General features: G+C 41.1%; 1 long non-coding RNA gene across 2 annotated transcripts; it reads left to right on the top strand.

Moving 5' to 3' along the window:
- Positions 1 to 2,142: 2,142 nt before the first annotated feature.
- On the top strand, positions 2,143 to 21,196 carry LOC139356680 (uncharacterized). Of its 2 annotated transcripts, XR_011608972.1 has the most exons (4): positions 2,143 to 2,306; positions 5,733 to 5,809; positions 7,237 to 7,382; positions 17,182 to 21,196. It is a non-coding gene; the product is annotated as an uncharacterized lncRNA (long non-coding RNA). The 2 variants fall into 2 exon arrangements; XR_011608971.1 differs by lacking the exon at positions 2,143 to 2,306 and having other exon boundaries at positions 5,636 to 5,809.
- Positions 21,197 to 23,100: the final 1,904 nt, after the last annotated feature.

The raw sequence follows: 23,100 nt of genomic DNA on the forward strand, positions 1-23,100 counted from the left end.
AGTTTATTCAAAGTTCATGGGAACAGCATCTCATTGTATCATTCTTGCCAAAATTGCTTAAGCAGAATTGAATCACAAGGAAACAATCAGATAAAACCAGATTAGGGCACATTCTGTAAGACAACTGCCCTAAACTCTTCAAAAAACTTGAAAGACAGAGCAAAACCAAAAAGGCAGGGCTGGAGGTAGGTAGAATTAGATTAAAAGAGACTAAATGTACATAACTAAATGCAATGCACAAACCTTGAATGAATACAGATAGGCACTCCCCTAAAAAACCCGACTGTAAAATACATTATAGGACAACTGGGGAAATGTGATTATGGACTCTTTATTAGATAATGTTATTGAATCAATGGAAAGTTTCTTGGGTATGACAATGATATTATAACTATGTAGGAAAATATCCCTGGTTTTTTTAGGACAAATAAGAGTAAGTAAGGGTATAGCATCATGATTTCTGCAACTTACTTTCAAATGGTTCAATAACACACATACACACACACACACACACACACACACGCTGGCTGTGTGGCATAGGCCTGCAGTCTTAGCTATTCAGGAGGCTGAGGATCATGGATCTTTTGAGCTCAGGAGTTTGGGACTGTGGTGAGCCATGCTTGGGGCTCTGAATTGCCACTAGAATCCAGCCTGGGCAATATAGCAAGACCATGTTTCTGTATTTATAAGCACACAAATACAGATATGGAAAGAGGTAGAAAATGTTCTTTGGGACGTGACAAATGTTAACAACTGATTAATCTTTGTGAAAGGTTTATGGATGTTCATTGAACTGTGCTTTCAACTTTTCTGTAGGCTTGAAAATTTTCAAAATAAAAAGTTGGGGTTGGGGAAAATCTTCATGGAAATAAACTAGCTAACCAATCTGCATGTCATTGTCTTGCAAACATTCTGTTCAGTGAGGAGGCCTTGATGCAAACTCAGAAAGACACTGGGGTGCTGTTCTCCTTTTGAGACGAATGGCTCCCACCACCTATAAAAGGTAGTGGGGTATTTAAACTCTTGGCCAATTCTCATGTTGGGGAATCCTCAGTTCTTTACAATCCTGCAGCTGAAAGGCTGGATTGAGAGGGAGCTGTGGAAGGAGGGCTTGCTCACAAAAGGAAACAGTAACATGAACATGCATTTGAGAGAGCAAGCATTTAGAAAACCTTAAGGAAGTCAAAGTCCCTTGTGCCTGTTAAGCATTTGTGCATACTTAGTAAGAATCCTGTCTGCCTATGTGATGAAGAATCAAAATGCTAGGGTAAAAAGCGTCCTGAAATTTTCACCTGGAATTTCTGGGGAGAAATTTATTTTTAGACTTCATATTACATTAATTATATATCTCAGGGAGAAGGGATTTCTTTTCAAGAATGGATTTATTAAAGACAGATGGATCCAGGGGTCATTCCACTTGGAGCGTAATTACCATGTTCTAAAGCAGTTTGAGTTCTTAATGACTTGACTCCTTCATATCCACTGGTGTCAAATTTAAAACCGACCACACGAAATGCTGGGGGCAAAAAGTAGTCCAGTAAACAAACTTATTAATAGAAATGAAATCCCACAGGGAACACAGACACACACAAGTCAGTGGGATATTAAATTCCTGTGATAAGTTAACACGGATTAAGCAAAACTTTTTATAGTGCAAGTTCTTAGTATCAAATTTTGAAGCACAGCAACATCTAATAATATAATTATTTATATTAACCATTTCTAATAGGTGACAAATAATTCTAAAAAGGTATGTTGAAGGAAAAACATTAAGTCACTCAGTAAATAATTATTGGACACCTATTCTGTTCCCAATTTAGGAATAAACATACCTTCTTGGAGTCTTCTCTCCACTGGCAAGGTAAACTTACACAAATCATTACGTGATGAATTCCAATAGCAGTGAGTGACATAAAAGAGTAGTTTGTAGATCTGACCATCTGGGATGGTGTAGATTTTGTAAACTTTAGTAATTACAAAACATTGTCATCAAAGTTTGAAGTATCTTTTTAATATATTTCAAGTTTTTTCCGGATTTTTTGTTGTTGTTGTACAACGGTTATGTGGAGATTTAAGTAAATTTCTGAGATCACTTCTTAAATACTGATGGTTGGAACTTTTATATTCTTTTTTTAGATCACCCAACTCAAAATTCCCAGACAGGATGAACAACAAGATTGATACCTATCCATGTGATGGTGGGCAGGAAGGATGCGTGGGACATGGCTCACCGTCCTCCTTGCCATCAGCATGGTGGTAGAGATTATTGCTGGGGAGCGATGATTATCTGGACCAGTGGCGTGGAGGTAAAAGAATTTACCAAGAGAGTTGTAGATAAAGAAAGGCAGATTTATTAGAGAAAGTATGAAAATACATTGCAAGAAAGCAATGAGCAAATCAGCAGAAGAGAAGCTGACTGCCAGGAGACAAAGGCTTACTGGAGATTTTATAAGATGGTTTTGGGCTGCAGAGTGCTACGTGCAGTACTGCTAACGCCAAGGTTGCAGGGAGCTAACCTGCATTTTTTGTATTAGCCAAAGGTCTGGTGATAGCTGGGCACAGGAAGATTATGAGTTATTTGCACAGGAGGGTTGTATGTCCTGGACCTTGAAGAAAGGCAGACTTATAGCTTATTTGCCTTTTTTTGTTGCTTTTCCCTGCTCCCACCAGTCTGTCTTTTTCTTTAATTGAGACTCCACAGTGATCAGTGATTTCAGGTACCAACAGTAGAGTTAGATTCTTGAGTTAAGGTCCAGGCTCTGCCACTTGGTATTTGTGTGACCTTGGGCAAGTTCCTTGACTTTTTACTAAGCCCAATTTCCTTGACTATAAGTAGAGTTAGTAACAGGATAGCCCTCTGATATGCTTTGGCTGTGTCCCCACCCAAATCTCATCTGGTAGCTCCCATAATTCCCATGTGTTGTGGGAGGGACGCAGTGGGAGATGGTTGAATCATGGGGGCGATTTTTCTGGTGCCATTCTCGTGATAGTGAATGGGTCTCACGAGAGCTGATGGTTTTTAAAACAGGAGTTTCTCTGCACAAGCTCTCTTCTCTAGTCTGCCACCATGTGAGATGTGCCTTTCATTTTCCACCATGACTGTGAGGCCTCCCCAGCCACATGGAACTGTAAATCCAATAAATCTTTTTCTTTTGTAAATTGCCCAGTCTTGGATATGTCTTTATCGGCAGCATGAAAACAGACTAATACACCTTCCAACATTAAAAGAAAATTCTAAATAAAATGATGTGGGCAAAGCATTTGATGCAAAGTAAGTCCTCCATAGATTTTAACTATGTTATGGTTACACTAATTATCACTGCTAGGTTGTCTGATCATTCATAACCTTTCCTATTCTGGACAGGCTCCTTGGTTTTTTATCCTTATTTCCCAAGCTGAATGCAGGCAGATCTCTGATTTCACACCAAATATATTCATCTTCTAGCCTTGTATGTGTGGTGATCAGGTTGGGTATTTATTCTCCTAGAGGTCAGAAAACATAAAATTCTACCTGCAGTATGAAAACCCAAATTTGGTATGGGAAATGAAGCTTAAATTTATCAGAGATTAATAGATGAAAGGGTAAATTGTTTAAAAGGCGAATGTTAGAAGTTGAGAACTGTCTTTCTCTGGAGTGAACATCTGCTTAGTAGATTGACATGCTTGTGAAACCACCGAAGTATCAGCTACTTCCTTTTTAGAGATAGGATCTTGCTCTATGTGTGCCACCATGCCTGGCTAATTTTTATTTTAGAGATGAAATAAACTCACTATGTTGACTGGGCTAGTCTCACATTCCTGACCTCGAGTCATCCTTCTGCCTCAGCCACTCAAGTAGCTGGAATTACAGGTCTAAGCCACTGCATCCAGGCTAGTACTAGTACTAGGTTTACCGGGAATTTTTCTAGTGATTCTGGGAAACCTACGTCTTTGTGCTTTTATTTTTTCAGTGTGACAGAGACAGTTACTTGCTCCAATATTTATTTATTTTTTATTTTTTTAAGACAATGCTGATTTTTCAGCTGGATCTACAGCTACTCAGAATAAAGACTACATTTCCCAGGCTCCCTTGCAGCTAGATGTGGTCATGTGACTAAGTTCTGGCCCAAGAGCTGTGAAGAGAAAAGATATAGCCTTCTTGAAAGGGAAGATATGCTCTCCTTCCTTTCCTTATTCTATCAGCTGGGATTCAGATGCTGTGGTGAGCTACACGGACCATGCAGATGGGGATAACACTCTAAGAAAAGTGGAAGGACCTTGGAGTTGTGATGCTACAGAGCATCCATGTTATATGAGAGAAAAATAAACTTCTATTTTGTTTAAGTTATGGTCATTCAGTCTCCTTTACTGCAATGGTATTTATATCCTAAATAACACAGGCAGGAATGAGGTTGGCAGCAGAAGTGCTTCTGCTGCCCAAATCTTCTTCCTTGTGGTTGAGTCCTGGAAAAATGCTGACTTATTTATGTGTGTGTGTGTGTGTATGTGTGTGTTGTTTTTCTCTGTGTGTAGGAATTCATTCATTTATTATATCCAGTATTTATATTGAGTGCCAGGCACCTTATCTGCCACACTATGTATGTCTGCATGTCAATTTTAATTCCTGCTTTTAATGAACATACTGTCTAGAATCTGAAAATCTAGAGTATAAGAAGCACTGTATGGCCAAGTGAACAAGATAATGGATACCAGAAAATGTTAGAAAATGTCATGTCCACCATTTTTCTTCTTAATCCATGAGTAACCCATGAAAGTAAAAAGATGGTCTCCAGAAAGACAAAAGATGTAAGTTGACTTCATTCCATTTTCTCCAGTGTATACAGAATGCCCTCCAACCAGGCTGGCATGGCAGGGTTCAAGGACCTCCTTTGGTTCTGTGTCAGGTTGCCCCCTCTGTTGTCTTCGGCTCTGTGAAGGCATCCCCACCCCCTCCCATGTGATGTCCATGCTCCGGAGACCTCTGTCATTTGTAAGCCTGGTTTCCCCTCAACCCTGTGTGAGGCAGGCAGCCAGTATCACTGCCCTAGTTTCACGGACAGAGCAACCGAGTCATTTTTCTATTGTTACTGGACAAAGGTACCGAGTAAGTCATTCTAAAGTCCTAGAATCAGATCCTAATTCTTGTTCCTGGCATCATTCATGGACCTGAATTCCACCAAAGGTTCAAGAGGATATTGGCCACTGACCAGCTCAGAGAAGAATGTATCTGCTTGTGACTGAGTCAAAAATAAGGATTAACTCTGTCTTGACACTTGCAGGCTTGAAAAAGAAAGCGGGGGAAAATGTGCATGAGTAACATCATCATCTCATTATACCGGGATTCTCAACCTCTCTCAAAACGTTTTGAGAATTCCCTGGTACATGATTTCCTTAGTACTAAATTTTTAAATTAAAAAAATATCTTATTTGCCATTGAAGCAATCAATTTTCTCCATCTTACAACAGAATCATTTATGTGACTTTAGATCCGAGAGGAAACTAAATTCATTTCCCTTCTTTTTGCAAGAGAATCTTTGAAGTATCTAGCAGAGAAAAAAAAAATGAGCTTGCTCATGTAATAAAATTAGAAACACAAACCATTCCAAACACAAGCTGTTCATATTTAGTAGGATGATGCTTTTTATGTAGCATTTTCTGAATAGCTTCGAATTTCCTAAATTTTTTCCTTTCCTTGTGTTTTTCTTTGTCTCACATGTCACCCTATTTATTCATTCCCTCACCGACCTTCCCAGCTAAGGAGGAGAGAGGCACAAGGTATATCTGCAGAAGTAACCATGGATTTAAAAGTAGCTACAACATCAATTTAAAGGCAAGTTACAGCTTTTGTACATTAAACTTGGTGACTTTATCCTTTGCTTCATAGCTGTGGGAGAAGGGAAAGTTTTGGAAAGCAGAAATAGGAGTTCTTACTGGGAATCCAGAAACTCTTAAGATTATCTTTCTTAATGAGCTACCGAAATGACCCCTGAAAGCATAGTCTTAGTTGTGTTTTCTTTCTTTCTTCCTTCCTTCCTTCCTTTCTCTTTCTTTCTTTCTTTCTTTCTTTCTTTCTTTCTTTCTTTCTTTCTTTCTTTCTTTCTTTCTTTCTTTCTTTCTTTCTTTCTTTCTTTCTTTCTTTCTCCTTCCTTCCTTCCTTCCTTCCTTCCTTCCTTCCTTCCTTCCTTCCTTCCTTCCTTCCTTCCTTCCTTCCTTCCTTCCTTCCTTCCCTTCCTTCCCTTCCTTCCCTTCCTTCCCTTCCTTCCTCTTTTCTTTTCTTTTCTTTTTTTCATCACCTGCACCAGCCCTTCAGTTCCTACCTGGGGCCCTCTGAGTCAAGATCCTCAAAGATGGGTCCTAGGAATCTGCATTTTTAACAACTTCCCAGGCTGGGCGCAGTGGCTCACGCCTGTAATCCCAGCACTTTGGGAGGCCAAGGCAGGCGGATCACGAGGTCAGGAGATCGAGACCATCCTGGCTAACACGGTCTAACATGGGTCTCTACTGAAAAGTACAAAAAAAAGAAAAAAAAATTTCTCATATCTACTAAAAGCTCGAGTTTCTGCTCTGAAGGGGCTTCGTGGATGGGTCTTCAGGGACTCTGTGAAGTCCCTCAATGTGTTTATAAAGTGTATGTGTGTATATATATATGTGCATTGTTCTGAAGTAAATTTTCAAAGGAGTCTAAGACCCCAGAAAAGGTTAAGGCCCAGTGCATAATGGCCAATAAATGGAGAGAAAAACTGTCCAAATCTCACATATTAATGAAAAGAAGAATGCAAGTTAAAACAAGATTATTACTTTGCACTCACAAACTTTTGAAAAAATCAGTGGTGGTTGGCAAAGACAGAAAAATAAGAATTCTCATACACTGCTGAAGGTACAGACATTTTGGGGAACAATTTGACAATAGCTAGCAAAATCTAAAATACATTCTCCTTACAGCCCAGCAAGTCCACTTTTAAGCAAATACCAACTCTTGAACATATGAACTTGGCATGTTTAAGGATATTCTTTGCGATACTGCTTATAATTAATTGGAAAAAATTGGAAACAACCTAAATATGTACCTTAGGGGCAGAAAGAAGGTGACCCCTTTCCTCCCTGTCATAAGGGTCATGGCTGACACCCCTATAACAAAGACAAGCTAGCAGGAGAAAAGCATAACACATTTATTTGATCACAGTTTTATGAGACATGAGAGCCTTCAGAATGGAGACCAAAGATCCAGGAAAAATTGATCCCTTTTTTTATGCTTAGGTTCAATGAAGAATGGACAGCCATGTAGAACTACGACTGGGGGAAACAGGGATAATCTAATGGAAATAGACTGAGTCGGGAAACCTACCAAGCCTTGTCAGCTCAGCTTCTTCTTGGCCTCTCTGTGTAGCATTTCTTTCTCCCAGGTATGGAATGGGAACCCTCTGGGATGAGGGTCTTAATTTCTTTATGGCCAGCTCTTACTCAGAAAGGCAGGGGAAGATTACCGTAATATTTTTAGATTTTATGACTGGCTTTGGGTAAAAGCTGTTTTGGTTTCTATGACCTGCCTTGGGGAAGAGGAATTATGGTTTTCTATGGCTTGCCTTAGGGGAGAATGAGGGGCAAGAGACACCAGGGCAGGAGAAGGTCAGATAGAGACTTGCTTCAGAGGCCTTCACTCCGGGGTGTCTTTTTCTAAGTCCCAACACATCAAGAGAGGAATGGGATAAATAAAATGTCATATGATCAATGTTAGCTTATTATAATTACAAGGAATGATGTAAATCCATTTATTAATAATATTGAAAATAATAGGCTGGGTGTGGTGGCTCACACCTGTAATCCCAGCACTTTGGGAGGCTAAAGCAAGCAGATTGCTTGAGCCCAGGAGTTTGAGACCAGCCTGTGCAACATGGTGATAGCCCATCACTACAAAAAATACAAAAATTAGCTGGGCATGGGATGCATGCCTGTAGTTAGTCCCAGCTACTCAGGAGGTTGAGGTTGGAAAATCACTTGATCCCAGGAGGTTGAGGCTGTAGTAAGCTGTGATCATGCCACTGCACTCAGCCTGGGTGACAGAATGAGATGCTGCCTCAAAATAACAATAATACTGAAAATAATAGTAGCTAAGACTTATATGGTGCTTACTGGCACTGTTCTAAAAGCTTTTCATATGTTAACAAAACTGAATCTTAAAACATAATTGTGAGTGAAAAAAGCATAGAATAAAATGATACAACACTATGATTATTTTTATGTTTAAAAGCACAAAGTAATACTTACATAGGTTATTGAGATATATACAGAGAGAGTAAAAGTAGAAAACATGGATTTCACAAATATACACAAAATTCTAAGGGTAGTCTAGGGCGGCACTAACACGGATTTATAAGAATGGGGACATTTCAGTCTCCTTCAGCTGTATCAGATATATGTCATTTGCAAAAGATCTATAATTAACAAACACTTACATGATATTCACAAAACCAGTTGGCAAGGTAAGATGTTATAAAATGTGAGTGCTCAGTGGCAGGGCAGGTCAAGACAGACAGAAGGGAACAGAAGAGGAGGCCGTGCAGCTGTAGGGCTGTTAAGGCAGAAATATTTTGTGGAGCACAAGCAAGACTTAAACACAGATGGAGGGTTGGCAGGAATCGCACTGCCTGAGAGGCGCTAGAGATACGACCCCTAGAGGAAGAATGTCATCTTGGGGGCACCACGAATGGAGAGTCAAAGGTGGACCCACACAAGGAAGCGAAAAGACATTGGCATTTTCTATTAGGACATCTGGAAGTCTCTTTTGGTAAGTTATTTAATTATAAATAACAGAGGAAGTGACCAGCTGAATTGCACTTCTGACAAGCAACAGGAATTATATAGTGAAGTGCAAGTTACCAAACCTTTGAGAGAAGGCCATGATGTCTTCGAAGCATTCACAATATCCAGGGAATTAAGGGCTCAGTGTTGTTAGGTGTGCGCCTTAAATGTCAGGGTGGGAAAACTGAGAAAACTCAAAATATGCAATTTTGATTTAACCAAAGCAAATGTCTTCTCCTTCTCTCCAAAAAAGAAAGAAAGGGTTGGAGGAAAAATAGTTATGGCTACTCCAGGAATTCTCCCTGCAATCAGATGTCAAATTTCGAGCTTTCTCTCTCTCTCCTGCTTCTCTGTCCTCTTTGCCTACAGGATTAGTTGTGACTTACGAGGATCTCCACATTTGGTCCTAGCACCCTTCCAGTCCACCCAACACCCTACCCATATGGACTCTTCATCCTTCATTTCCATGATGCCCACCTTTGCACATCCTGCTTCCTTTGCTTGGAATGACTTCTTTCTGACCCTGCTTTGCTTGGGAAAGCTCAATCTTCCTTGAAGAACCAGCTCAAAGGTCTTCAGTTAAGCTTTTCCTGAAAGAGGGGCAGCATAGCCATTTACACACCCAGTTATTCACCATACAAACACTGATTGAAGGCTACCAATGCCCTCCAGCAAAAGACCACCAGGAACACACTGATAATCAAACAAGCTGAGCTTATTACTCATTGATCAAGGGAGAACATACTTGAAGGACACTACCTTAGCAACTGTGTTAGAAAGAAACTACTAGAAGATTTGGATTTTGGTCGGGTGATTTGTGGAAGGCTTAAGAAATTAAGGATTTGCTCTAGGTCGGATACCATCAGAAATCCAGGCAATTGTACAATTGAGTGCATTACAGAGGGCAGAGTGACCTTGTTTTTGTGTATGGACAAAATTATGTAGTGACCTTGTTTTGTTTCATTTTATCATGGTTCAGAATAAGCTTGTCTGAGGTTGGTGTTCTGTGAGATTGTCTATGTCCAATAGGGGAACAATGGCCTGGCTGTGAGTGTTAGATCAGCTTGTAATAATATTGAGGTCTACTGGTGATTATTTCTGGATGTCAGGGCCTGCTTTTTTCTTTCTCTATGCCTATAATGCCTCAGCCATTGGACTGTGATATTGTTCGTATGTCTTTTACATCACCTAGCATGCCTTATGATGTAGCAGACAGTGCAGCTAGGTCTCAAGATACATCCCAACCCTCTCCCACCGTGGGGCAGCCATGGGATGTGGGTGGGACTGATTCCACTCCCAGCTCCAAGATGGGCCCTGATTTGTCTAGAACATCTGGTGACTTGTTTAGAGATAGGCATTGAATATTCAGTTTTATGGAAACAGACACTGAGATTGCATGCAGGAGGTTTAGTGGGGAGGGCACATAGGAACGATGTAGGCAAGAGAGGGAAGGATGATGACACAGAGGGAGAAATTGACCCAGTATATGATTTCAACAGAGGCTTTATCTGATTCCCCTTTGGAAGCACTGGAGCCAGGATGACCCTTCAGACATGCCTAATTGAGGTGACCTCAGGCTTTTATACTCACTCATTGATCAGCCATTAGAGGCGGTGTCCTCTCAAGGGGGACGATATCCTTGAGTTTGGCAGCTTCTTTTCATCAGAGCAATGCTTTGAGAGGAACTCAGCTGTGAGCCATCAGCAATCAATACTTCCAGAGTGGGAAAATGAGGGTCTCAGATCTGAAGGGAACATCTGGTTGACACAGGCACTAAAATGAGCAAACATGAACATTATTTTCTTGTCTTGCTGATAATTCCACCTTCTAAAGGATAGGTTTTTGATGCTAATTCTGTCTGTCTTAGTCCATTCAGGCAGCTATACCCAAATACCTTAGGCTGGGTAATTCATAAATAATAGAAATGTATTGCTTACAGTTCTGGAGACTGGGAAGTCCAAAATCAAGTCACCTAGTAAGGGCCTATTCCTCATATGGCACCTTCTTGCTATGACCTCACATGGTGGAAGGGGCAAGGGCACTCCCTTCAACCTCTTTTATGAGGGCAGTAATCTCATTCATGAGGGTGGAGCCCTCATGATTTAATCGCTTCCTCAAAATCCCCCATTTCTTAATACCATCACATTGAGTATTAGGTTCCAACATACGAATTTTGAAGGGACAACAACATTCAGACCATAGCTTTGTCCAACAAGGAGTACTTGGTAGGTGAAATAAAGAGCCTTAAGAGAAGGTAGCTATTACTTATTTTAATATGCCACCCAAGGCTAAGCCAGCTGGGTGATATTCTTTGGATACAGCGATTCTTTCAGAAGAGCTCAGGAATTTTTTTTGGTGATTAGTAGAAGAGACGCTTGCTAGACACTAGAAGGAAAGTATACAGTCCCAGCTGCTGGTTGCATCATCAGGACAAAGCCAGCATACAGAGGATGGAAAAACTGAGAGAACTGTGAAGAAATGAGAATGGTCATAGCATGCTGGAGCTCGCCTGCATCAGGCGAGGGGTGACTGCGCACATCTCTTCCCAATTCTATCTTCAGTGACTTTGCTTTGGTAGCTTGAAATAGGTCATGGTGGGAGTATTTACACCATGGAAATAGACAAACTCATGGCTCTTTTTTTCTCTGGAAAGTCAGTTAGTTGTGACATACTTCCTAGCACACTACCGACGAAGCCCTAATCAAACAATGCCTGAAGCCTGTCTACTTCTGGACTTTTCAGGTACGTGAGTCAATAAATTCTCCTTATTGTCCAAATTGAATTTTAATTGCTGCATATTATAATTTATGTTTGCATATCTGTTTTCTCCAATAAGTTATAAGCTTCCTGAAAGTCAGAGAACATATTTATCTTTGAATTTCTGGTGTCAGTAAACATAGCCAGTACCCAACATATATTGAATAAATGAAGCATAAGGGTCTTTGAACTGAAAAGAGCAAACATTAATAAGATGGAAATGGATAGTCAAGATGGGTGAAAGTATAGATGTTTAAACCAGTCCAGTTATTCTGGCATGAATGAGAAAAAGGAAGCAGCTCTCTCTCTCTCTCTCTCTCTCTCTCTCACACACACACACACACACATACACACACACACCCTATCTCTTTCTGAAGACACAGTGCACAGTGAATGTGGACTTCAGTGTCAAACAGCCTTGACTTCCATTCTTGGCACAGCTACTTATTGGCTATAGTCCTAGACAAGTTCCCTAACATCCTGAAGCCTCAGTTTCCTAATCTGTAAAGTAGGCAAAATGATGCCTTCCTCAGAATGAAAGAGAAAGATGAGTAGAAAACATTTAATCCAGGACCTGATACAGAGCAGAGACCGCAGCCAGTTTTTGCTGTTGTTCTTGTAGCAGATGTTGCTTTATCATTACAATTACTGTTGTTGCAGCTCCCTTCCTTTCATTGCCTTTGTTCTGGTTCATAAATTTATTTTATCTAACCTCTCACTGAAATCTAGCTTTTTGCTTCTATTAAGAATATAGGGAAGAAACCGCAGTGGTATTAGCAGTGCCTATGACTCTTGCCACAGAAATGACAGATCTTTTCATATCACCTGGTAGTTGTTGTAAACAATGGAAACACAGTTTCTCCCATCACTCTTTGAAATGATGGGGTTGTTATTTGACCCTTCACCAGATCCTATTATTTAAAGCACTGATAAAGGAGTAAAAATATTACTATATTTGTAATAGTTAAAATATTTGATATTGTAACTGATTTCCTTTGTAGCTTTATGTATTTCATTTTATGCCTAATAACATTATTCTGAGAAGGGAATCTGTGGCTTTACCAGCCTACCAAAGGGAGCCTGGCACATAAAAGATTGAGAGCCCCTGCCCTGGGACCATGTTGCTTCAGGCTGGCTGGTCAGCTCAGTTAGTTCAAGAGCAAGGAAAGTCATAGGAGCCCACTTGTAGGGTCAGTTCAATTTATATAACTTTATTCTGTTCCTCAGCCACAGAGGCTGGCCGGTGTGTGTCCAAGACCTGGAAGAGGCTGTGTAAGACCAACCTCTATAAGCCCATCTGTTTGGCAGGAAACAGTATGCCCCGTGGATGGTGGATTAGTCTTGGTGCTGCATTATGGGAGGGGTGGGGTCATTTGGACATAGAACTTGATGGCTTCAAAACACAATACATGTAGATATTAGTCACTTGTAACTGGTGGAGAAGCCTGTAATCTCTCAGTAGTTCCTCATTCTGACAGCCTCTCTCTCGCAGTCTGGGCCTCTTGGTCTATGTGTAGTAAGGCTCCCACTTCCTGTTCCTTTCTCTCTCTATCCCCACCCATCTTGCTCACTCTGTCTCTCCCTTCGCATTCTCTCTAATTTATTCCTCCCCTTTTCTCTGAGGAGGAAGCAGTAGAAAATCCGGAATGTAGTCATTGGGTATCTGGTGGACATTCTTCTCTGTGCTTGGCCTTGAGTTCTTGGCAGGGATACTTGCTGTCCCTGGTTCTGCTCTCACTTTCCTTTCTGTCATCACACACACACACACACACATACACACACACACACACACACACACACACACACACACACACACACACAGAGTATCCCTCTCTCTCTCTCCATCTCTTTCTCTCCCTGACACACACTCACACTTCAGAACGATTATATTTATAATACCCTGGGCAGTTCCAAATGTCAGTATGAATTTTAAGAGCACATTTGTGTCTCTTGCTTGGAACAGACTGAATTTTCCACTGTCTGAGAGTTTGAAGTTCTTCCAGCTAAGAGAGCAGTGAGAGCCTCTGGGGGACTAGCCATGTGTCAGAGCTCTGTCAACTTTCTGCTCCAAGGGTCGCACTCACTCAACATTTGTTGAAGGACCTATGGCCACATTTGGCCCAAGCCACTCATGTTGTGCTTTTCAAGTAAAACCCGGTAAGGGGAAGGGCATCTGGAGTGGAGATAACTGGTGTCAAGTAAGAATGGGTCCTATAGGCCTGACATGTAAAAGCCATCAGAAATTGACCTGTTTTCTGGGCCTAGAGGAGAAGAAACCAGTAGATCTGGGATATACCCAAAGGAATAGAAATCATTCTACCATAAAGACACATGCATGCAAATGTTTGTTGCAGCACTATTCACAACCAGTAAAGACGTGGAACCAACCTAAATGCCCATCAGTGACTGATTGGATAAAGAAAATGTGGTACATATACACCATGGAATACTATGCAGCCATAAAAAAGAATGAGATCATGTCTTTGGCAGGAACATGGATGGAGCTGCTGGCCGTTATCCTTAGAAAACTAATGCAGGAACAGAAAACCAAATACCACCTGTTCTCACTTCTAAGTGGGAGCTAAATGGTGAGAACACGTGGACACAAAGCGGAGAACAACAGATACTGGGGCCTGTTGGAGGCTGGAGGGTGGGAGGAGGGAGAGGATCAGAAAAAAAAAAAAACTATTGGGTACTAGGCTTGGTACCTGAGTGATGAAATATGTGTAAACAAACCCCCATTTACTATATAACAAATCTGCCCACATACCCCTCAACCTAAAATAAAAGTAAAAAAGAAAGAAAAAATGGCCGGGCACGGTGGCTCATGCCTGTAATCCTAGCACTTTGGGAGGCCAAGGCAGGTGGATTACCTGAGGTTGCGAGTTCAAGACCAGCCTGACCAATATGGAGAAACCCCGTCTCTACTAAAAATACAAAATTAGTTGGGCATGGTGGCGCATACCTGTAATCCCAGGAACTTGGGAGGCTGAGGCAGGAGAATCGCTTGAATCCGGGAGGCGGAGGTTGCAGTGAGCCAAGATCACGCCACTGCACTCCAGCCTGGGCAATGAGAACAAGACTCTATCTCAAAAAAAAAAAAAAAAAAAAAAAAAAGAAAAGAAAAGAAAACCAGTAGATCCCTGAAAGGATAAATTATAACTCTCATTCAACATCTAGGAATTAATCTGAATTCACTTTCAATTGGGAGTGGCAGCTGAAAGCTGACTTTAGGCAGACTTTAGGCACAGAAAGACTTGGACAGTTTCTCTCCTCTTCCTTATATTTAGCTGTTGCATGAAATACCCTTAAAAGAATTCAGTAACAGCCATTCCACAATTAGAAGTATGGCTTGAAATTCTTATTCCTGTGAGAGTTGACACACTGGCTTTAATTCATACTAAAGTGCAAATGACTAACCTAAGATTCTTTCTTGCAAACAGTTTTATTAAATATGAAGAAGAGAGGACAGAGAAAGAGAGGCTTATATTTGAGAGGAAATTGGGTAGAGGGACAAAGAAATGAGATGCTGGAGATTTTATAACTTTATAGTAGTGTCAGAGTTGGCCCCAGTTAGCTTTCTGGAGTTAATTGCTCAGTTTAATTATGGATTTCTCCCCACACATTTCCAGCACTCAGTTTTGATTAGATCTTATATTGCTTGGTTTCCTTAGCCTCTCGTCAAAGAACCTCTTTAGTGGGTAAAATGGGGGAATGTGGCAGGAGAGAGGGGGTGCCCTACAGTGGATCAGAACCGTTTCTTAGAGGATGTTTCATCACCTTCTGTGTAATTTCCAACCAAAGTTAAAATGTTCTTCCCTTCTACTTCACAGTAAACTAATCTTGGGAGAATTCTTTCTGGCTGAGTGCTTCCCAAGCCACCATTCTTTAAGTGGAATTTATTTGAATAATTTAACATTGATTTCTAGTCTGGGTACTGTTTAGTTCCTTTTTGGGTCACTGAGCAAAAGGACTTAATATGTTGCATGTTCCACATAAAAATATCACCCGATTTTAGCTGTTCAGTGAGCTCCTAGGACAAAGGAGGTTACTGGCAATGGAAAAGTATCACTTCCAACACAGGATATGCTGTGAGCATTGGTGAAATGTAACATATTCAGTAGTGTTCTCATGAACCTGTCAGCATAGTCTGCGTAAACTTTGCAATGACATTCACCTTCTGCTCAGCTCAACTTTATGGCTTCCTGAGCAAGGAGGTAAAGAACATGGAAGAGAAGTGGACGCGTCACAGGGGCACCTTCTGCCTTGTGGGACTCCCCCTTCTGGTGTCTGGAAGGGATGATGGTGGTTGAATTCAAGGTCACTGCCCCTACGCAGAGAGAAGGAAGGGAAGTGTTTTCTTCAGGTTCTTCTCCTTTTGATAGGAGAGTGAGGCTCCTCCTGCTCCAGATTCTATAGGGAATAACATAGAGAAATTATGCTTTATCACTGGCAAAAAATTCATCGTTTGTAATTTGGGAATAATACATTGTATACAGAGTTTAGAATCAATGCGATAAGCTATTAAAAGTACTTAACTCGATAGCTGGCACTAGTAGTCACTCAATTACTGTTTCTTTCTTTCTGGCTGTCACCAGTTACAGTTTTGCATTTTTACCTTTAGGTCTTTGATCCGTTTTGAGGTAATTTTTGTGAAAGAGATGTAAGGTCTTGGTTTAGATTCTAGTTTATTTTTTTCCTGCATGCAGATGTCCAGTTGTTCCAGCACCATTTATTGAAAAGACTGTCCTTTCTCCACTGGATTGCCTTTGCTCCTTTGTCAAAACTCAGTTGACTATATTTGGGTGGGTGTTTTTCTGGGCTCTCTATTCTGTTCATTTGGTCCATTTGTCTATTGTTTCGCCCATGTCACATTGTTTTGATCACTGGAAAGCTTTTCAAAACCGTAAAGCCTTATACCCATATGAAGCAGTATTAGAAGAGAGAGTGACCAGCTGAGGGCCAGTGGCATTTCCTCAGCTCTTATCCTCTCCCTGCTCTGTGTGAGTTAGAAGATGGAACTCCTCATCTGTGAAGAGGGAAAGCCAATACTCCAGGGCCAACGGTTTACTGAGGGCATAATGGACTTGGTCTCTTCCTTCTGCTGAGTTCGAGGACAGGGCTTGTTCAAAACTGGTTCATCTCTGCTTTCTCTGACTTCAAGGACCTCATCCTAACACTTTGCTGCTGGCAACTCAAGCATTATATATTCTGTTATTTTAAAATATTGTATTATTTTCTTGCTTGTTTTAGACAGTAACATTGTTTCCTTTTGCTGCTCAGTCTGGGCATGGCTCATGATTGCCCATTATAGCTTCAGCTGACATAGATCCTGTATTTTAGCAAGTAGTTCTCAAAGTGTGGCCCCTGACCTGCAATATCAGATCCTCTGGGACATGCAATGTTAGAAATGCAAATTTTCAGGTCCTACCCCAGACTGAATGAATCCAACCTCTAGAATAAGGCCAAGTAAATCAGCGTTTTAATTTAAAAAAAATGATACATGCTCAAGTTTGGGAACCACAAACTTTGAGTTTACAAAGAGTTTTTCATTCATTTAGTAGCAGCATTCTCACGCACATTGTCTCTGATAGATGGCACGATGACCCACTTCCACTTGGTTATTCTTTTCCCTCTGCCTTTTAGGGCTTGCCATAGGACGCCCTGCTGAAGCTGGCACGCTCATGGGAGCTATCCTTAAATGCCACTCAGAACACTCTCACAGCCTACAGCCTGCAGAAGAAGAGTGTCACCTGGTCCAGTTGCTGAGTGACCGCTGATCAACAGCTGACTTCACCTTGCATCCTGACTCCTGGGAGCTCTTCCTCTCCCATCTCTCTTCCCCTCTTTCTCTGTAGGCACAGCCATCAGGATCAGCTGAACCACTGGGGATGGCTGTCTTTGGAGAGGAGCTATGTGGCCTTGAGAAGAGTTGGGTAGATGGACGGCCTCTCCTTGGAAATACGCTCTCTGAAAGGACAAAGCCTAGGAGACTGCTCCTCAGGGTGCAGAGCACAGGCTTGCCTGTTTATTAGGGTGTGGACTTGGAGTCAGGACAGGAGTTTTATGAACAGGAGAAGGAATTTTGTTGAGTTTGTGGCCTTGTGCTGATTCTTTTTGGGATGTTGAGTAGCACGAATAGAGAAATCTTTGATGAGAAGAAAAAAACAGTTTTAGTGAAGTAAATAAATGTAGCTTCATTTTCATTTGTAAATATATTTCTTCTATTTGTTGTTACTCCACTTGTAAGATGCACACACATAACCACAGATTCAGAGATTTTTGTCTATCCATTGATGGCGATCTGTGTTACTTTCTGTCAAGGAGGCATAGTAACTTGGTGTCAGTATGGTGGGGCTCTGGCTGCCACAGACAGTATAGGTAGTGGCCTTCTGTTAGCTGAAAATTAATTACTAAATTGGCAGCATGTGCCCCTCATTCTGTGATACACACACACACACACATACACACAGAGAGAGACACACACACAGTACCCCTTATGTTTGCTTAACTTCCAAGAGTCTTTTGGACATACAAAATTTGCCTGAGTCAAAAGTTTAAAATATGCATTGGTTCTGTGCCTATTAAAAGCAAAGTTTAAAATAAAGCCCGAAATAATGGATGAAATCCATTCAGGCAGCTTGGTGGTTTAAAGCAAGACTGAACTTTCTACTTTTTGAAAAGTGTGTTTCCAGGAATAAAGCTGAGTGGGCAAAGCAAGACCTAATTTTCCCCACTGAATAGGAAATAAAATGACACATATTGAATGCTGTCTCAAAGGTGCTTATACTGGTTGGGAAAAGATGGCCTTGAGACCCAGGCTATTCATGTTAAGATTGAAGATGAGGTGAAAATGCGAATTAAATAATGCCATGGCAAAGTTGGCTGAAAATGAGTAAGCAGGACTTTGTGAACGCTTCATATTCCTAATAAAGCATCTCTTCCTTACTCAAACATCTTTTCCTCCCTCTTTTGACCTTCAGCAGGCTATAAAGAACAATGCCCTTCATTTGTGATTATCTAATCTCTAGAAACATGTCCTGCCCTCATATATTGCTGGTGGGAATGTAAAATGATGCAGCTGCTGGGGAAAGCAGTTTGATGGGTTCTCAAAAAGGGAAACACAAAGTTATATGTGTTTATGACCCAGAATGTTCCACTCCTAGGTATATACTCGGGATAACTGAGACATATGTTCATACAAAAACTTGTGCACAAACATTTGTAGCAACATTATTTATAACAGGCAAAAAGTGGATACAGTCCAAATCTCTGTCACCTGAGGAATGGATAAATAAAATGTGATAGAGCTGTACCGTGAAATACTATTCAGTCATAAAAAGAATAAAATACCGATAGTAAGAGTTGAAGAAGGAAGAAAGAAACATGAAAAGCGGCTTCACGGTAAAAGACAGGTTTATTTTGGGAAATAAACCTGAGAGGGGCTTCTGGCTGAGTTAGGTCAGGGGCACTCTCTCTTACAGACTAAGAGTATTTAAGGGTTTAGGGCAGGAGAGCTTATCACAAGCTCAGAATATTTCTGTGTTTCTTCGTCTTGCTTATTTGGGAGGGAGATTTTGTGTTTGTTTCCATACTTTTTTTTTTTTTTTTTTTGCAGCTGCAGGCATACCCATGTCTGCTTTTAGCTTCCCTATCTTAGTGCACCTAAAGGGAAAGGGATGTGCTTATTAGGGCCCACTGTTTTACTGGGGCCCATTGTATGAGTGTGAAGTTTGGCAGTTACCCAAGAGACTTTGCCCCTACCTTCTGCCCCTGACCTGTCTTATCTGTGTTTTACTGTCTGCTCTTTCTGGCTGCTTGTTGTTAGAAGAGAAGTGATTTCCTTGAAATGACTGAGATTAGAAAGGGAGCCAGAACTTGAAATGGCAATGTTTGTCCAAGATGATGGTGCTCCTGCTCTGTCACTGATACCTGCTACTACTTGGATGAACCTCGAAAACGTTGTGCTAAGTGAAAGAAGCCAGAATCAATGGGCCACATTTCGTTCGATTCCATGTATATGAAATGTGCAGAATAGGCAAATTATAGCCCCCCAAAATTCATATGTTGACATCCCAACCCTTAGTACCTCAGAATGTGACTGTCTTTGAATATGGGGCCTTTAAGGAGGTAATTAAGGCAAAAAAGAGGTCCTCTGGGTGGGCCCTCACCCAGTAAGACTGGTGTCCTTCTAAGAAGAGAGAGATTAGGACACAGTTACACACAGAGGAAAGGCCATGTGAAGACAGAGGGAGAAGACAGCCTTTTGCAGGTCAAGGTGATCAGGATAAACAGCCCATAATAGGTCTGGTAAGGTCTGAACAGGGGTCAGATTGTATAGTGTGTTATCAGCTAGGGTAAGGAGTTTTACTGTAATTCAGAGCCACTGGAAGGTCTTAAGCAGGGTTCTACAGATCTGATTAATATCTGGGAGTTAGGGTTTCCCTGGAGATTCTAACAAGGACTAAAGCATCCCTGACCTTAGACCCAGAGGTAATCTCTATCAACCTGGTTCCTGAATTAAACTTTCTTCATCCTGTTGATTGTCCTTGGTTTTCAGCAGAGTTTGCGCAAAGAGAAATCAACACATCCAGGATAGCATGCCTCAGTACTCCAAACAGATTCTGAGAAGCATAAGGGTCAACCATAAATGTACATTTTTGCAAACCCTGTAATCTATTTATGCTACAAAAAAATCTCCTAAACAGAGGAACTGAATCAACTGCAAATAGCTATTGTTGATTTTCTACGAGGACATTGGCAATCATGATGGCTCTGTGAGCCACAGGATTGTTGTAAAGAGAGATTTCTGGATGGTGATTTTCTGTACTAATCAGTGGATTTTTGTTTTCTCATCAGGGCCAAGATATCCAACCATAAACAAAGGAGAAATTTTGACTTGAGAAATATCTACTTTGTTAATAAGCAAAACTGAAAATGGAAAAAAGTAATTTTGTTTTGTAAACACAGGCTTACTGTTCATTGAGTGCAAAGTATAACTCTTGCAAAATGTTAGGGGTACTTGGACCCCATGGTGCTAGAGTTTAAAATGGTTTTGGAGGAATTGAAACATCAGTTCTGTTTATTGCACAAATGTAGCAAACATGAAAGCCAAATCGTACAAATTATTTTAAACAACTGAATGCCACTTACCAGCTGTGAGCTACCTGCTTCAACAAAACTCTTTCAAGCCTAAATAAAGAGAAAAAATTTCTCTCTTCTCTCCATGTATTTAAAGATAGCATCCGAATTAACATCTGAGTCATAAATAGTCCATGAAACAGATGACTCCTCATCCTATGACTAGATGTTTTTTTTTTACCAGATAAAATTCTAAGTGAATCTCTTTTCTCTTTTGCACTTTTAAAAGCTATTTCCCTTCTCTGGTTTGGTCTTCTGGTTAATGTGCTGAGGCAGGCTCTTGGCAGCCAGATGGAGTATCATCTATATTTAGGGCTTCCATTAGCTTTTGTGTGTGAATCTGCTGCCATTTCCTAATTTCAACACAAATATTCTACGAGAGTGGATTGCCATTTATGTTATTGCTGTATAATAAAGTCATCATGCTAATATGCCTTATTTTTCCTGGTGATCCTTTTTGCTAATCAAGCACATTCCCTTTTTATTGGTCACATACCGATACATGAGAAGTTGTTACCTTGATAACATTTACCAGCATTCAGGTTGGTCAGTCTTGGTTCTGGCTTTTCTCGCTGTCCCTTCCAGGCTGGTTTGGATACCATTTAATGTTTTCTTTTTGGTTCATGGGAGTTCAGCAACCCAGTAACCTTGAGAAAAGAGAAATGAGAAATGGAACCAGTTCATCTTAGGCTAAAAGATTCATTTTGACAGAGTAATGTTTTTTCCTTAGGATAAGAAATTACTGTGTCATTCCAATTGCATAGATACTACTGTGCCAAAGTGCTGCAGAGAGTTTCATGATGAACTTTTCTAAGAAAATTAATTGGCTGTTAATGAAAGTTTGGGGATGGTAGAATTCAAGGGAGAAGTACTCTGTTTTTTATCACCACTTCCCAAAATTATGTAGTCAAAGGCTCTTATGATGATTATAAAAATAGCAACCCCCACTTGCTTGTGCTAGACAGAATATAAAGCAGTTTCACAACATTTCTGCTTTGAATTAGAGTAATCCTCTTGGTATCTGAAGACCTCCTCTGAGCCCAGCGTATGCTGGCTTTGCCACCAGAATCTTAGGAGTGAGGCCTTTGGCTAGGTTTGGGGGTTCTAATAAATTTAGCATATGGGCCAGTTGCAGTGGCTCACACCTATAATCCCAGCACTTTAGGAGGCCAAGGTGGGCAGATTACTTGAGGTCAGGAGTTCGAGACCAGCCTGGGCAACATGGTGAAACCCCATTTCCACTAAAAATACAAAAATTAGCCGGGCGTGGTGGTGCATGCCTGTAATCCCAGTTACTCAGGAGGCTGAGTCAGGAGAATCGCTTGAACCTGGGAGGCTTGCAGTGAGCTGAGATTGTGCTACTGCACTCCAGCCTGGGTGACAGAGCAAGACTCTGTCTCAAAAAATAAAAATAAAAAATAATAATAAATTTAAAAAAGCATAGCATATGGAACACTCTTCTAAAATCAGTGTCTGTAACAGAAAAAAAGAAAGAAAGAAAAATTTGAAGTTGCAAGTACTCAGATGGGTTTGTGGACACTGGAAAGGAGATGAGGAACCTACACATCACCTTATTTCCAGGAGAAGGTGGGTGGCGGATTCATGCTTGTTCTCAATCATAGTGGTTGTTTGGACTCAGTAGGAGTATTTACTGTGAAGTCTGTCATATGAAGGAAAAACTCAGGGGTGCAACACAGTGGCCAGAAAAATTGATGGTGTCATTTCCAGTCACCAAGTGGGACACCTCACGCTTGTGGGTCAGCACAGATCAGACACGGGTGTCCGGAGTTAGCTCTTTTACACATGTGCTGAGACAGGCTTCTTGCTCCTGTCACACGACTCCCAACTGGAGAGGATGATGAGGGGAGAGCCCAAGCTACACCAATAACTCTTGGTGCCAGTTCCTGCTGTTTCTTCTTTGTCTCCCCATCACAGCTGTACCGGGACCACTGCTGGCTGCCTTCTTGCTTCTCTAACTGCTTTTCTCTGGTTTCCTCCTTGGCTTCTCTTTCTGAAATTGTCACTTAAATGTTGACATAACCAGCCTGTGCCCTTTGGTACTTATCTATTCTCACTTTACCTACACTCGCTGGACAATCGCCTCCATTCCCATGGCTCCAATTACCATCTCTACTGCTGGCAGCTCTCAAGTGAAATCTACATCTCCAGCCCAGAACTTGTTCTGTGGTTCCCTAGATGTCTCAAACTCAGTGTGTTCGAACCTAACTCATGATGCTCCCACCCCCACAAACTATGCCTGCTTCTGAGATCTTGTCTATGTAATAGTGGCCAAGATTTACTGTGCTTGTGATATTCCAGGCTCCGTTCCAAGCATTTGACATACTTTACCTCATTTAACCTTTTCCAGAGCCCTGTACAGAAGATACAATTATTATCCCTTTCTTACACTCTGAGGCACCCAGT

This window comes from Macaca nemestrina, chromosome 10 (genome assembly GCF_043159975.1).
Source record: "Macaca nemestrina isolate mMacNem1 chromosome 10, mMacNem.hap1, whole genome shotgun sequence".
Taxonomy (NCBI): Eukaryota; Metazoa; Chordata; class Mammalia; order Primates; family Cercopithecidae; genus Macaca; species Macaca nemestrina.